The sequence below is a fragment of the Osmia bicornis genome, chromosome 7, assembly GCF_907164935.1.
Source record: "Osmia bicornis bicornis chromosome 7, iOsmBic2.1, whole genome shotgun sequence".
NCBI classification, from domain to species: domain Eukaryota; kingdom Metazoa; phylum Arthropoda; class Insecta; order Hymenoptera; family Megachilidae; genus Osmia; species Osmia bicornis.
In genome coordinates, this window is record NC_060222.1 from 8,663,951 (window position 1) to 8,679,721 (window position 15,771).

The 15,771-nt window shown below is 42.3% G+C and overlaps 1 long non-coding RNA gene across 1 annotated transcript; it reads left to right on the forward strand.

The window, feature by feature from the left end:
- The first annotated feature begins 4,046 nt into the window (after positions 1 to 4,046).
- On the forward strand, positions 4,047 to 5,428 carry LOC114881991. The gene is made up of 4 exons (XR_003790364.1): positions 4,047 to 4,280; positions 4,377 to 4,452; positions 4,554 to 4,797; positions 5,391 to 5,428. It is a non-coding gene; the product is annotated as an uncharacterized LOC114881991 (long non-coding RNA).
- The last annotated feature ends 10,343 nt before the right edge of the window (positions 5,429 to 15,771 follow it).

Sequence of the window (15,771 nt, forward strand, 5' to 3'; positions counted from 1 at the left end):
TACTCTAGACCAGGCATGGGCATGGGCATCCGGCGCTCCGGAACTTGTCCGCGAGCTCAAAGCGGAGCGTGAAGCGAACCGAGCGGCGGAGAAATATCCCCACTCCGTAGTATCTCGAGGTTACGCAGTCGAAGCATGCATGACGTTCTCTGTCGAACGCCACACGTTCGTATCACCTCACCGCCGCTGCTCGATTTCCCCTACAATGCTGCCCCACCACCTTGAAACAGCGAATCAGTAGAGTGACGCGCGCTCCCAAACAGTGTCGCTGTCAGACGCGCTCTTTGAGCCGGTTTCGTGCCCATGCCTGCTCTAGACTCTAGCCCAGGCATGGGCACGAAACCGGCTCAAAGAGCGCGTCTGACAGCGACACTGTTTTGGGAGCGCGCTTACTCTACTGATTCGCTCTTTTGAGGTGGTGGGGCAGTATTGTAGGAGAAATCGAGCTGCGGCGGTGAGATGATACGAACGTGTGGCGTTCGACAGAGAACGTCACACATGCATGCTTCGACTGCGTACCCTAAAGATACTACGGAGTGGGGATATTTCTCCGCCGCTCGGTTCGGTTCACGCTCCGCTTTGAGCTCGCCGACAAGCTCCGGAGCGCCGGAGAGCGCTCCGGCTCAATTTACTACTAGCTGCCCATGCCTGCTCTAGACAGAAGTCACTTCGGCCCGAGCGATACGTATGCTGCCGCGGTGGCCGCAACGTCATTTATTGAAATTTGTATAACTTTAAAAGTTGAGGAAGGTTGAACCTACAATTTATATAATTCTTTAAAGAAACGTTTAAGCTTTCTTATAAAACAAATCTGGTAGCTAGCACTTTTAAGCATTTTTTTAAAACCATCCGCAAAGTTTTAATTGTTGAAAACATTGCACTATTTATACATAATCAAAATAGAACTACTAATATGCATAAAGTTGTTCTCAAAAACTATTATTTGATGATCTATAATGAATACTTACAAAAATTAGTTTCACTTCGAATTTCGGAATTTTGACTTCAGCATGTTGTACACGGGTACACAATCGTCCAAAATGAAAATGATTTTGGATTTCCTAGTTTTAAAGTGTTCTTAGTTAGTAGGAAAAAAAATTTTTCAAAACATTAAATTTGAAAAATTGAATTTTGGTTACGAAAAACCAGTTTCTGGACCACTGTGCTCTGTAATGTAAAATTGAAATTATTAGATATGTATTCTTTAAATTATTATTAGAAATATTTGCCCTTATATTGAACAACAGAGATGTTCTGATAAGGGCAATATTGTGTAACGTTTAGATCTTTCGCTACTTATGCGAAGGAGAAGATACCGCGAGTAGTACGAGCGGACGATTTCCCCTACGCGTCTCAAGGAGTGGTTCGCGTTCGCGAAGGCAGAAGGAACGGTGAAGTCAGTAACGAGACGTAGTTTTGCGGTGTAACAAAATATCGATTTATCCAGAAAAATGGTGATTGGAGTATGGCAAAATAGCCTATCACAGAATGGTAGAAGCACCGCAAATATTCTGGCAGTTTACGCGTTCAACAATCAACGGAACGCAATTCCCATCTCATAGATGTTCAATAGACGCGCAGATTATGTAAATATAATATACAACGAACTTGACTAGATTGATCGTCAATAAGCACGCAGATCGGATTCACACGAATCGAAAGTGTAATACAAAAAAAAAAATGGTAACGCAAAAGAAAAGATTTCAACCAGTCGAGCGACTTTAACGCGACCCAAAAACTCAGTCTTCTTTTAATATGGAAAAATGACTGGTTGAATAACGCATTTAAATCTCACGGAATAATTATAATAGAATATAAAGTAATATAAGAAAATATAACGTAAAGAAAAATCTCAACCAGTCGAGCGACTTTAACGCGACTCAAAAAACTCAGTCTTCATTTATACGGAAAAATGACTGGTTGAATAACGCATTTTAAGAAATATGAGAAAATATATGAAAAGAATAACGCAAAGTATCCGAACGCAAAATCGTGACCCTGCTCGGAATGCGAAAAGTAATATATACACAACGGTTACAAAATTTCGTTGGTCGTTTACGATTTAAACGTCTTTCGCCAAGGACGAGTTATTGTTCGCTCGATTTGTTTCGGAAACATACACCGAAATCACGACGCACGAAGGTCGCGTGATCGTGGAGCGCGTAGGCAAAAGAGGAACGTTTGAATTTATTAACCGTGCAGCAAAATATTAACCTGTACGCGTCTCTTAAATCGCAGAATGGCGAGCCAGTGGATTCCGAGGATACTTCCGGTTCAGCGAGGTTTTCACCTGCGAACCTCAGATCGACAGGGGCACTGACTTCACGATTTCACTCACAATCAAAGGATGAGAAGGTCGCGCACTAAGTCCCGACCCTCGACTCCTTTGCAGATTGAAATACGTGAATTTAAGAGAATCCGATAACCGTGGATTTGCCGGAATCCGTCAACGTTCTTCCTGTCGTACGAGGCGTACTCAAGGAAGAAATTAAGAATGCCAAGAGCGAGATCACGGCCCTCCAAATTGCAATATAAAATTGCCAGGGCACAAGCAAAACGAGGATGACTCGACTAGGTTTCCCTAGGAATCAACGTCGTCTCGGATATGCCTGCGTAGAGCGATCTTTAAAGGGTGCTGAGTCCCAAGATAGAAGGCCACTACTTAATGAAAGGGAGATGTCCAAGCTCGGGCTCTAGTCACGACTTGCTGGATCGCAATCTTAAGACGGTTGTCTCTTGGAAGAGAGCCGTAGGTGAAAGCGTCCGTTCTGCTTGTCGTTTGGGACCAGAGTGCCGATCGATGGATCGACACTGAGCTCCTTCGATCCGGCGTTCGACGGAGGGGATCCGCGCACGCGCTCCACTTAGAAAAATAAGTAGGGATAGCACATACCATCGCTATAGTTCCGATCTACCAAGAAAAATCTATACTACTTGTTTTATACTATGTAACTGTACGAATGTACGGTTCAAGAGCGTTGGTAGGTACTAATGAACGCGACACACACTCACCCATTCATACAAAACGCCAACTAAAAATGAAATTGTGATTCCACAAAGCAAAAAAAAAAAGAAAAATATATATATGGGATCGCTTGTCCCTAAAAAAAAATGACAGATCTTTGGCATGAGCCTATGACATAGATGAACAAAAGAAAACATAGAAACTCGTCATTATCACTCACACACATACCTCATTCACACGCTTATGCCTAAGAAACTATGCATAGATTATAAATTAACAAAACCAGAAAATAAAAGAAAAATATGTATAATACGTATAATATGTATAAAAGAAAACGAAACAGTCTTGTTCTCAAAAATAACTCATAAATGGATAGAATCACTTGAGCAAAAATTAAAATAAAATCACTTTCTCTGTTTGATCTTCAAACCGAACCAAAAATGAACTGTCACTTCTTTTTTTTTTTTTTTGTTGTCCTGACCCTGTCACTCCTCCTCCATCGCGTCTAGCATTGCCTCCGTTAACTGGAGGAGCCCCAGGGGATCGTGGTTGTTTAACGCCGGCACTTGGATCAGATCTTCTAGTGGCGCTTCCCCATCGTCTTGGTCATCCGGTTCGGGCATCTCTGGGAGGATCCAGTCGTCGCTGGACACCGTTTCCCACTCGTGGTCGTTTGTCGGGGTGGGCTGTCTCATGTCATTGATGGTGTCCGCGGCTTCATTCACGGCTTCGTATGTGACGGCGGCTTCCGTCACGGCCTCTGTTGTGATGACTGACTCCGTCGTCTCGGTCATTGCCGCGGCCAACTGTGGACTCACGTCCCTCTCGTCTGCCGTTGCTTCCGGGTTTGGGGGGTCGTACGTGGTCGTTGCATCCCTCATTGTTATTTGCGATCTGGCGCGGCGTCTGCGCCGGGTTGACCTCTGCTGCCCACTGATCTTTTTGATGCCCTTCCGTGGGGTTTGCGTCCTGCCATCCACTTTGCGGGCAGTGACTTGGGTGTGTCGGCCGCGCCTGGCTGCGCCCATCTTAACCCTGACCCAGGCCTTGGGTTCAATTCAGGCCCTCCAAGCTCCACTCTTGTGAATTTGATGCAAATTTTAACTCACCCCCGGACTTCCAGGCGGCGCTGATTTCGCTTATCTACATGCATAGCTTGTATCACTGATTTTAACACACAACCAAAGATATCGTGACGTCATGTTCCCGCGAAATTTGTCGCCGCATTTTTCAATTGTTTCAAAATTTAAAGAGACAAAAGAAATATGGCGCACATGGTTGCACATGGTGGTAGCGTAGGTGACTGAATTTCCAGGTTCGTGAATTCCATTATTATAATTATTACTATTATTATTACTATTGCTATTATTATTATGACTATTATTATTATTGAAAAAGATATTTTTTAAAGTTTTTTCTAGGTTTTTAGGTTTTTCAATAACGTCTGCTGATGAGATGCAGCAACAGGAGAAGAAGATAGAAATTAAGTAAGTACACAATTTTTTAAAATTGTTACTGAAAACATAACTATTTACATTACTATTTTAGTAATATATTTAATTTTAATTATTAAAATGTATCTTTAAAGAAACAGGAAGAAAATATGCATCATCAGAGGGTGTATTAACGAAAAGAGCAGGATGTTCTCCTTCCCCTAAGAGAGAAAGGATAAAAAGAGGATGGCACAGTGGGTGGAAGTATGTGACAACCCAAAGTCAATGCTTCCACCTGAAAACTGAAATTCCGGGTGATCTGTAGTAGCTACTTTAAAGAAAAATACTTCATGAGGAAAAGATTAACAACATCAGCAGTTCCAACACTGAACTTACTTGGTAATAACTTTTATGTATTGTTTGCGAGTTCACGTGGGCAGCGAGGACAGAAATAAATGAGGCACACTTTGCAATAAACACAGATCGTTTATTGCGCGTCGAATATTTACAAAGTCACAAACACAAAGACAACGTGAAACAATCACAGCGCGTGGTCTAAATGTACAATAATGGCGCGTGGACGAAGCGTGGTCAATGAGCTGTAACACAGTAAATGCGTGGGCAATGCGCGGTCTAAATTACACTTGAAAGTAATCGCGTGGACACGGCGTGGTCTATACTTGTTAAATTAACAAAGAGAGGTCGAACTTGATTCGTATCGTGAGCGTGGGCAAGAAACACGTGCGTTCACTCGAAGCGTACGATCAAGAAGGAGGAAATCGATCATGGCGTCGATCGTGCCGGTTCCGGCGTGGAAGGGGAACCGCGTGGACAAAGGGGGCCCGTGAGGTGCTGCCGCTATCGGTAACGACGCACCAACGAATTACTTTCGCTGCCAACTTCGTCACGCTGCGTGTACGTAGGGAATTTCGCCAACATGTATACTTTTTATAGCATATGTAAATAATTGTTAATGAAAATATTTATTGCAGTGTCAGAGGCTACCTTTATTAAAATAGAGCAATAAGACACCTGGATGCAAATGAAAAGAAGAAAAAGAAGAAAATTGTAAGTATTCAGTTTACATATACAATATATGCATAAAACCATTAACATGGTATTAATACACTAAGTATACATAATAATACTTCTTGCATAAAGTGTATGTATAATATTATATAATTTTGTTCTTATAGTTAAACCTGACTGCACCAGGGGAGTGGAGAACGTGATTTTCGATTGTATATTATTATTGCTATATATATATATTGATCATATTTTAGTAAAAATTTAATATATTTGCATGACTGCACATATATTGTTGTAATTTTTTCCTTTCCTTTATTTTTATTTTTCAAAGTCTTGAATAAGTAAGACCATGCACACGTATATAGGGACCATGTGCTTGTGTGTGTACCTCACCGATAACATTTATATGTGTTTGTAGCGACACCAGCACCGCCTGGAAGTCCGGGGGTGAACTAATTTTAGTTACAGCATTAAATACGGGAGTTTGGAGGGCCTGGTTCAATTGTGCGGAGCTGCGGTTCCTTAACCTCTTTGTAATTGAGGTCGATCCCTGTTTGTGTTGGCTTGCTATGCATTAGCCAAAATGCGTAAGCTTGCGTGCCTTGTGAGGTGCTGCGAGGTCTTGCTGTTGATTCCATGATCGATAAATTGAGACTGATCGATAGCGCTGACGCGTGATTACATCAGGGGGGGCCTCTCCCCACTTCAGGATGTCGATCCTTGATCTTCTGCGCAGTCATCAAGCGAAATCAATATTCTCCCTTCCAGATCGATATTAGGTGGCTACCGCCTCCTGGAAGGGATGCCGGTATGGTCACAAATTTGATGCGTGGAATGTGCCCTTTACCTCTCCCGTTTCCGGGTGACGCAATTCATATGTCGCCGGTCCTTTTATTTTTGTAATTTTATAGGGCCCTTCAAACAGATGAAAAAATTTTGCGATCTCTCGATCTGCGGCATTGGATACCGGATTTGCCTTGATGAGTACGAGGTCATTTTCTTTGAACGGATATGCGACGCGTCCGCGATTTGCGCGTTCCATTCGTTTCGCAGCTTTCTTCGTCATATTGCCACGAGTGAGTCGTAGTTTGTTATGGTAGTGAGTCCCCTGGTCATCTGGTATGGGGTCAGTGGCGAACCATTTTTCCCATGGTAGATTGGGTGGCTTCTTCTTCATCAATTCAAACGGCGTGAATCCCGTACTGTCGTGGTGCAATTCGTTGCAACACGTCTCGATCGTTTTTACCCATTTTAACCAGGTGGAATGTTTGTTTTTAATTAACGTTCGAAACATGCGCCCTATCTCGCGGTTCACCCTTTCTACGGGGTTACTTTGGGGGTGCCTTATTGACGATAGCGTGTGTCGAATTTCTAACTCTTTTAACGCGTCCCCCCACCGTTTTGATGTGAATTGCGTTCCATGATCTGTTATTATTCGATGTGGCTTCCCACACTCCGGGATTAATTCTCTTACTATCCGATTGATTGTGGCATTAGCTGTTGCTCGCCGTAGCGGGTATAATTTGACATACTTTGTGAATACGTCCTCAAACACCGCCAGATATTTATACCCCCCTCTCGCGGTCGGCAAGGGTCCATAAAAATCAAGGGAAACCAATTCTAACGGAGCGTGTGGAATAATCGTCTGCATATCCGCGTGAATTGCCTGTGTGGGGATTTTTACCCGTTGACAGTGATCACATGTGGAGATGTATTTACGGATCGTTCTCGCTAATTTTGGAAAATAGAATCTTTCAGAGATTAATTTGATACACTTGTCGCTGCCAGGATGGGCATAGACTTCATGTATCTCTCGAATTAACAACGATACTTTATTACTTGGAACGACGCAATTCCATTTTTGCGTACGATTTTTATGAGATAAAATTCCATTCGCGATGCGGTATTTTTCGAGGACTTTGTCGGGGTTTTCATTGACCATTCGTATGATTTGAGCGAGCTTCGGATCTTTCGCCTGAAACGCTGGTATGTTGTTGAAGAATTCTAACAATTCTTTAGACAAATTCCTGGCCAAAGCGGCCAAAATCGGAATTCGTTTTTCGTGGCGTGACTCTGTATCCGGAGCTGATTGATCTAATCTGCTCATACAATCGGCCGGGACATTGTCCTTTCCAGGACAATGTTGGACTTCCATAGAATAGTCTTGTATCGATAGAATCCATCGCGTGAGACGTTGGTTTAGGAAACGACTGCTCATCAAAAAAGTCAGAGCATGATGATCGGTAGTCAAGATAATGTGTGCCCCGTATAAATAGGTCTTAAATTTATTTAATGCCCAAACAATCGCGAGTAATTCTTTCTCTGTTGTAAAATATGCTAATTCAGCACCTTTTAAAGTCCTACTAGCGAATGAGATCGGTCTAAGGTTGCCCTGGTCATCTTTCTGAGCCAAAACAGCTCCCAGAGCAGAGAAACTAGCATCTGTCGATAAGTAATAATCGCGTTTGGATCGGGAAATTGGAGAACTACTGTTTCGCAAAATACCTCTTTAGCTTGTTGAAAAGCTTCTTTCATTTTTTGTGACCATTCCCATCGAGCGCCTTTCTTTAATAGTCCTAATAGGGGTGTAATTATTTCCGCGTGGTGTTCAGCAAATTTGCTATAAAAATTTATCAATCCCAGAAAACCACGAAGCTGTTTAACATTACGAGGCGGTGGAAAGTCTCGAATGCACGAGAGCTTTTGTGGGTCCTGTCGGATTCCATCTGCGGATAATATGTGTCCAAGAAACGTGGTTTCACGAGCTAGAAACTGACATTTGTCGAGGTTGATAGTGAGGTTGTGTTCATGAAGACGCTTACACAATCTTGCCAGATGTTTGACATGCTCGTCAAAAGAGGATGCAACACACAAGATATCATCGATAAAATTTATGATAAACGACTCCATTCCTACCAATACCAATCTTAGGGCACGAACGAGACTCGCGCTGCTTGTTTTCAAGCCAAACGGAGTGACTACAAACTCATAACATTGGCCGCGGTATAAAAAGGCTGTGTATTTGCGCGAACAGGGGGTGAGAGGAACCTGCCAAAAACTATTGATCAAGTCAATACTTGATACATACGCGATTTTTGGAAAACGTTGGAATATCGCGTCGATTGTCTCTGACATTTCATGATCCCCCAGCAATGTTCAATTCAGCATGCGCGCATCCAGACACAGTCTGATGCTTCCGTTTTTCTTAATAACCGGAACCAGCGGATTAATGTACGAACTGTTAGAAGGCTGAATGATGTTATATTCGAGCATCTTCTTGATTTCTTCATCCGCGTGCTCAAGGTATTTCATCGGAATTGGATACGTTCGTTGTACAAAGGGTACATCCTCGTTGACGATTAATTCGTGTTGGTAGCATCCAACGCGGCCTGGATTCTCTCTCCAGATGTCAGGGTGTTTTGCTAACACGTCCACCAATTGTTCCTGTTGCATTGTTGGAATATTGCAAGAGGCGATTTTCTGCCTTATTCTTTCTCTGATTGATATCGCATCAGATTGAGCAATTGTTTGCGGAGTTGTTAGTCGATTGACGTCAAGGTTGGGTGCTTCGTCTTCATCACACGGAGCCATGGTGATTTGCTCTTCTTTATCTTTGATGATAACCTTCAACAGATCTTCTTCAAGGTCAATTTTCGATTTTATCGCTCTTAATGTGTCGATTCCAAGGATGACATCATGGATTAAATTTGGAACAATGATCATGGGAACAAGGAATTGGGTGGCTTTAAATCGGATCGTGGTAAGGATCTGCTTTTTGAGGCGAGCCGATTTTGATCCTGTTGCTCCTATGACAAAGCTGCTGCTGATCGGTAATGATGGACATTTATTTAATTGGAACAGATGTTGATCGAACCATGCTTCAGACATTACCGTAACCATACTACCGGTGTCCACGAGTGCATTTACTGGGATATCCTGAATGAAGATTTTGACTTCAGGACTTTGACCAGTGACGATTTTATGGTCTTTCTTCACGCCGGGGTCGCTTGCTGCAAGTTCTTCACGCAGATCTGGGAACAATGTGGTGATTTTCCCCTTCTCTGTTTTAGAGGAGGTTCCTTGAACTTTCGTCGGGGAGGAGTCCAGTTCGTTTACAGGAACGCTCATTGTTCGTTTCCCGATTATTCTGATACTTCATCGGGTTGCTTGGTGACTTCCGATTGAATTTCGGGAGCCCTCTCAGAAATTCTGACCCTTACTGGTGTCTGATCCCGTCTTGGTCGAGTGTCTTGAGCCATTGGTGGTTGTCTTGGCTGGTCTCGTGGCCCTTCCCTGGGTCCGGAGTTGTCCCGTTGGGGAAATCCTCTGTTTCCATATATTGGATTTCTCGGAGCGATGTTGTGCTGAGCATTATTTTGCTGAGCCATTGGTGGTCTTGCTCGATCAAATCGTTGCCATTCGTGTGGTGGGGCACGCGATCGGTTGAATGTTCCTCCATTGCCCCATCGGTCGAGTAGTGTAAGAAAAGCATCGACTGTCGTGATGTTCTGCGCGGTTACCGAATCGTGAACTGCTTGGGTGAAATGTCGAGCCAATACTTGGACGATTTCATCGTCGCTTCGACGCGGTGTCAGGTCCCTTGCATCCCCAATTAAACGCATGGCATACGTGACTCTCGTTATTCCCGAGTCATCCCGATAATAACCCGTTTCCAGGTTAGTTCGAATTTTACGTTGCACAGTCGTGCTCCAAAATTGGGACAGGAATCCGCACGCAAAATCATCCCAGGTGCGAATGTCTCCCGAAACTAAATCCCTCCAATCGCTTGCCACTCCTTTGAGGGCTTGATCGATAATAAGTCGCATTTCATCCTCCTGAACGCGTGAAATTCTAACAAAACGTTCTAATTCCCGAAGAAATTTGGGAAGACGTTCTTTTGAGGTGCCCTCAAACGTTGGAAGTTGAGGTTTGACACGAAACGGTCTTTCTAATGGAGAACGAGATTCAATACGAGAACCGGTTGATGAAATGCGTCGCGATTGCGTATTATTCGCGGTCGTGGCTTGTTGGCTCGCCACGTTCAACTCTGCTAACCTGGTTTGGAAACCTAGGATATCTTCCCGGACCTCTGTTCGAATCTGAGTTAAAGATTGGAATAACTCTTCTCCTTGTTGTCTAATCTGTGAATCAATCCGGTCAGATAGGGTTTTCTCTAGTTGGGCTAACTTTGCCTCCTGCCTGTCTTGTTTCTCGGTGAGGCTGATAAGTAAGTTAGAAATGCTATCTAATGTCGCGCCCGTTTCCCCTGTTTTAGATGGAGCAGTTGCCGGCGGATTATTGCTTGTTTTGTCGGGTAATGTGGCTGTCACAATCGGTGATCTTTGAATTCGCGAGCCTCCGAATAGCGCGGAACTAATTGTTTGGTCCGTTCTATCGTCCGAATCTAATACTTCGTCCCGTGACGTCTTTTGCCAAGGACGAGTTATTATCGCTCGATTTGTTTCGGAAACATACACTGAATTCACGACACACGAAGATTGCGTGATCGTGGAGCGCGTAGGCAAAAAGGAACATTTGAATTTATTAACCGTGCAGCGAAATATTAGCTTTTACGCGTCTCTTAAATCGCAGAATGGCGAGCCAGTGGATTTCGAGGATACTTCCGGTCCAGCGAGGTTTTCACCTGCGAACCTCAGATCGACAGGGGCACTGACTTCACGATTTCACTCACAATCAAAGGATGAGTAGGTCGCGCACTAAGTCCCGACCCTCGACTCCTTTGCAGATTGAAATACGTGAATTTAAGAGAATCCGATAACCGTGGATTTGCCGGAATCCGTCAACGTTCTTCCTGTCGTACGAGGCGTACTCAAGGAAGAAATTAAGAATGCCAAGAGCGAGATCACGGCCCTCCAAATTGCAATATAAAATTGCCAGAGCACAAGCAAAACGAGGATGACTCGACTAGGTTTCCCTAGGAATCAACGTCGTCTCGGATATGCCTGCGTAGAGCGATCTTTCAAGGGTGCTGAGTCCCAAGATAGAAGGCCACTACTTAATGAAAGGGAGATGTCCAAGCTCGGGCTCTAGTCACGACTTGCTGGATTGCAATCTTAAGACGGTTGTCTCTTGGAAGAGAGCCGTAGGTGAAAGCGTCCGTTCTGCTTGTTGTTTGGGACCAGAGTGTCGATCGATGGATCGACACTGAGCTCCTTCGATCCGGCGTTCGAAGGAGGGGATCCGCGCACGCGCTCCACTTAGAAAAATAAGTAGGGATAGCACATACCATCGCTATAGTTCCGATCTCCCAAGAAAAATCTATACTACTTGTTTTATACTACAGTATTGCCACGAAATAAGCAAGTGGCTCGGGACCGAACCGTTGCTTATTTCGAGGGAGGTAGCTATTCGGCTTGACTTTGTTCTCGAAACGGGACGATAGAGAACGCGAGGTAGCGGCAAATCATAAAGTGATCGGCCGAGCAGCGATGTTATTTTTTGAACAAGGATAGAAAGCATTATATACATATATTCCATCCTTCTTCTACTAACCGATGTCACTGCTCAGTCAAGCGTGAAATTTATTACCCTAAACATCGGCTTCGCGGTTTCATGGACCTCTCATTCATTTCTCGTACCTCTCACTTTGCGGGCGACTTCAAACAAAGAAGAGGGGATAGCGACTTGCTTATTTCGAGGCAATACTGTATGTAACTGTACGAATGTACGGTTACAATTGTATTCCTCTGTACGAGGCAATAATTCATACTATAAAAAAGAATCTGTGATACATACTTCGCGGTGGCTTCGCCTCATTATTTTTATTTGCCATCTCTTGCTCCTGAGGGAGGGGCTCCTCCCTCGGTTGGTGAATTTGTTACTGCTGAGGGAGGAGCTCCTCCCTCAGTTGCTGCATTTGTTGTTGTTGTTGTTGCTGCAGCTGCTGCAGTTGCCGCTGGTGCTGTTCCTGCTGCTGCTGTATCACGAAACATCTGTTGATCTGAAAGGGAGAAAGGAATTACAGGCATGTTTCGGAATCATGCAATATATGCATTTTCCAGAGCTTCTTTTAATTTTTCTTGTACTCTTTTGCCATTATTAAAGTTGAAATAATACTTACAATTGTTATCAGATTGTTCCATTTTATTATTATATTGTTTTTTTTATAACAGTTACATTAATATTAATTAATGACTAGCGGTGGAATGTTATCGGTTACAGTGACATAGTGTTTATGTTGTATAGAACGAAAGTCACACGAACGGCGAAAAGACCGTGTTGTCGTGAACCCGAAGGATAGCAATCACGAGAATACTTATTTGTGTTAGCAAAATGATCTTTATTTTACAAGACGATGCGTTCAGAACGGAGTTCGAAAACTTTTTGACGAAAACCGGGGGTTGAGAAAACGAGGAGAAGCTTAAGGGGAAAACTATAAGGGTTTGTACAGAGGAGTGGGAAAGGAGAAAGTCTAGGATTTTGGTAAAAGTAATTTATGACAGGAAGTGTTTGAAGGGACTAGGAACTCGGTATTAACCAGATGCCTGGTTTCTAACGTTTAAAGAAAAAATAGCTGACTCAGGAGTATCTGACACCTCCCATCCTTACAAGGGGAGGCCAGGACATATGGGACACGGATTTTGATGGGGCTTACATATGTTGTAGTGTAGGTGTAGTACACCAACATATGTTTCAATGTTGGGTCCAACACTCAATCGTTTTCGAAATATTTATAAAAAAAAGTATAGACGCGTTGAAGTACAAGTACTTTAAGCTTTGTTACCGTAATAGAAAGTAGCGGCGCTGGTAACGGGCCTTACTCGTAATCGAACGTCTGAAGTTCGATTCCGAATGAAGTCGAATTTTTTTTTTTTAGTTTAATTTTTAACATTCCAATATGTGACAATTATCATAAAAACACATAAAACAATAAAATTCATGGCATCATGCACATTTAATAAAGCATGCTTGATCGCACTTACATTTTTTTGTTTTAATTTCTCGTGGAAATTGCACTTTACTAACATTTAAAAGAATTTTTCTATTCTGTGTCAATTTACTTCATTAATTTACAAAATGTATTTGGTACTCGTTTATTTTATCAGCCCATCGCCGGGTAATTTGATGCAGCGTTGAAAGGGATGAGATAGACTCGTTCTCCTGTCTCTGATTTCGAATCCACCAGGTGTTATCTGCGTTTATTTAATAAACAGAAGGAAGCGATACGATATTTTCTTCAAGATACCTTGTTCAATTCGAGAGTCAGTTCTGATTCATGCGTTGTCGGTTGCAGTACGAGTATCGAGAAATTAAAACAAAAAAATGTAGGTGCGATCAAGCATGCTTTATTAGATTGCATGGTGCCGTGAATTTGATTGTTTTATATGTTTTTATGATAATTGTCACATATTGGAATGTAAAAAATAAAATAAAAAAAAAAAGCGATATTTCGAAAACGATTGAGTGTTGGACCCAACATTGAAACATATGTTGGTGTACTACACCTACACTACAACATATGTAAGCCCCATCAAAATCCGTGTCCCATATGTCCTGGCCTCCCCTTGTTAGATTAATTTACGGTTCCGCAAAACGTAAATTAATTAAATTGTATGCTAGCTCTTTTCTACTAGCATGTGAACGATACAGGAAATTTCGAAGTAATACAAATACCTACTAATTTCTAAAATATTTAGGATCGCTTTTCACAAAATTTTAAAACTACTTTACATGGTTAGGTTCTATATAAAAAAAATAAAAAAAATAAAAAAAATAATATCATAAGGCATAAGTTAACAGGATGAAGATTAATACTTAGAATGTGAATATTTGTTCGTGTTTAGATAGTCGATTAATCCTAAGAGTAAATATCATTAAATCTAGAGAAATTGAAAGTAACAGCAATTATTAATCCTATACATTTATACCTACACTAATACTACTTTAACATTGAACAAACAATAAAAGATTGGGTTGAACTATGTGATTACAAGTTTTTCTTTTTCGGGGAATCGCAATTGGGTCAATCCATGTTTATTGAAGGTGCGCGGGATGTTGATCTTCTTAGTCCGTGTTGACCAACAGGTCTGGTTGAAGGGTCGTCTCGCCGCCAACCATCGTTAGAATAGACTGGCAGAGGGTCGAATGCTCTTTCTTCTAATCTGGATCGGTCCTCTTCTTCCAGGAGTTTGGATAGTTGCCTTCTCGTTGTGGGTCCGGTGTTGACGTTTGTGTTGACGATCTTGAAACAACAAGTGTCGTTTATTGACCTCGGATCCTTAGTGAGGCACAGGCACTTGGTTGTTGGGCGCAGCAAACCGGTTCATCGTAAAAAATGTATGACGAGTAAATAATGTATATTTTTCTGTGATTTCATTTTCTTTGTGAATGCAACGATGCACTCAAAAAATGCAAATCCACTTTTTATTTAAATGGAATTGCATTTTTTTTTTACTTGTGTCAACTTCTTGAAATATTCTGCACAAAAAAGTACTATTAGAACCAATAAATGGAGGGACCTCGCGTCTATACAGTAAAAGTTGAATATGTGCAACAATTCATATATGTATTCAGCCGAGGTGTCGAATCTCGGATTATATGCGATGGCCAGCCAAGCGTGAACGTAGAAAGGGACAGACAGTGGAAGAGAGAGCGAGAGGTCCAATGATCAAAGGAAAGAGCCGAAACATATCGGTGTGACTAATACTAATTCAGTTATAAACTTTTTTATTTTTGACTTTTTTTAAATGAAATTTTTCTGATTAAAATGATACCAAACACGATATAGTTTGAATGAGGCGAGGTTTGTTATGGGGCGCTGTGAAAAATCCAGGCGGACGGCAGTCAAATCTTAGAGAAAAGGGACAATCTCAACATGCAGAATGAGAGAAGGACAGCATGACTGTAGTGCGTCTCACTCAGCGTTCGGGCGATGTTGCCTTTTTCGCTTGCCTTCGCAGCACAGTTCGAGTGACGTAATCAAGCTGACGCTTGATTCTGGCGGCGATTCCAGATCGGCAGCCTTTCTACCTAGACGCCACCTTATAACTATTAGCTGAACTAAATTTGTCACGTAACTTGCTCTGTAGTATCCAGATAATGGCGGAACTCGTCTTTGGGAATGCTTTTACGGGAATACACTTTTCGTCCTTATATGAGAAGATTTTGATCTAAATAAGAGTTCATTCGAAAGAGGAAGGTTCAATGCAGCGCGGTCTGGTCACGGTTTGAGTCACAGAACTGTTTTAGTGACCTAAAAAATACTTGGAATCTGCGGATGTATTTTGTCGATTTTTCCTCTACTTTGGACACTCATATTATTAGATATCAACACAATTTTGTTGAACCATGACCAGACCGCGCTGCATTGGACCTTCCTCTTTC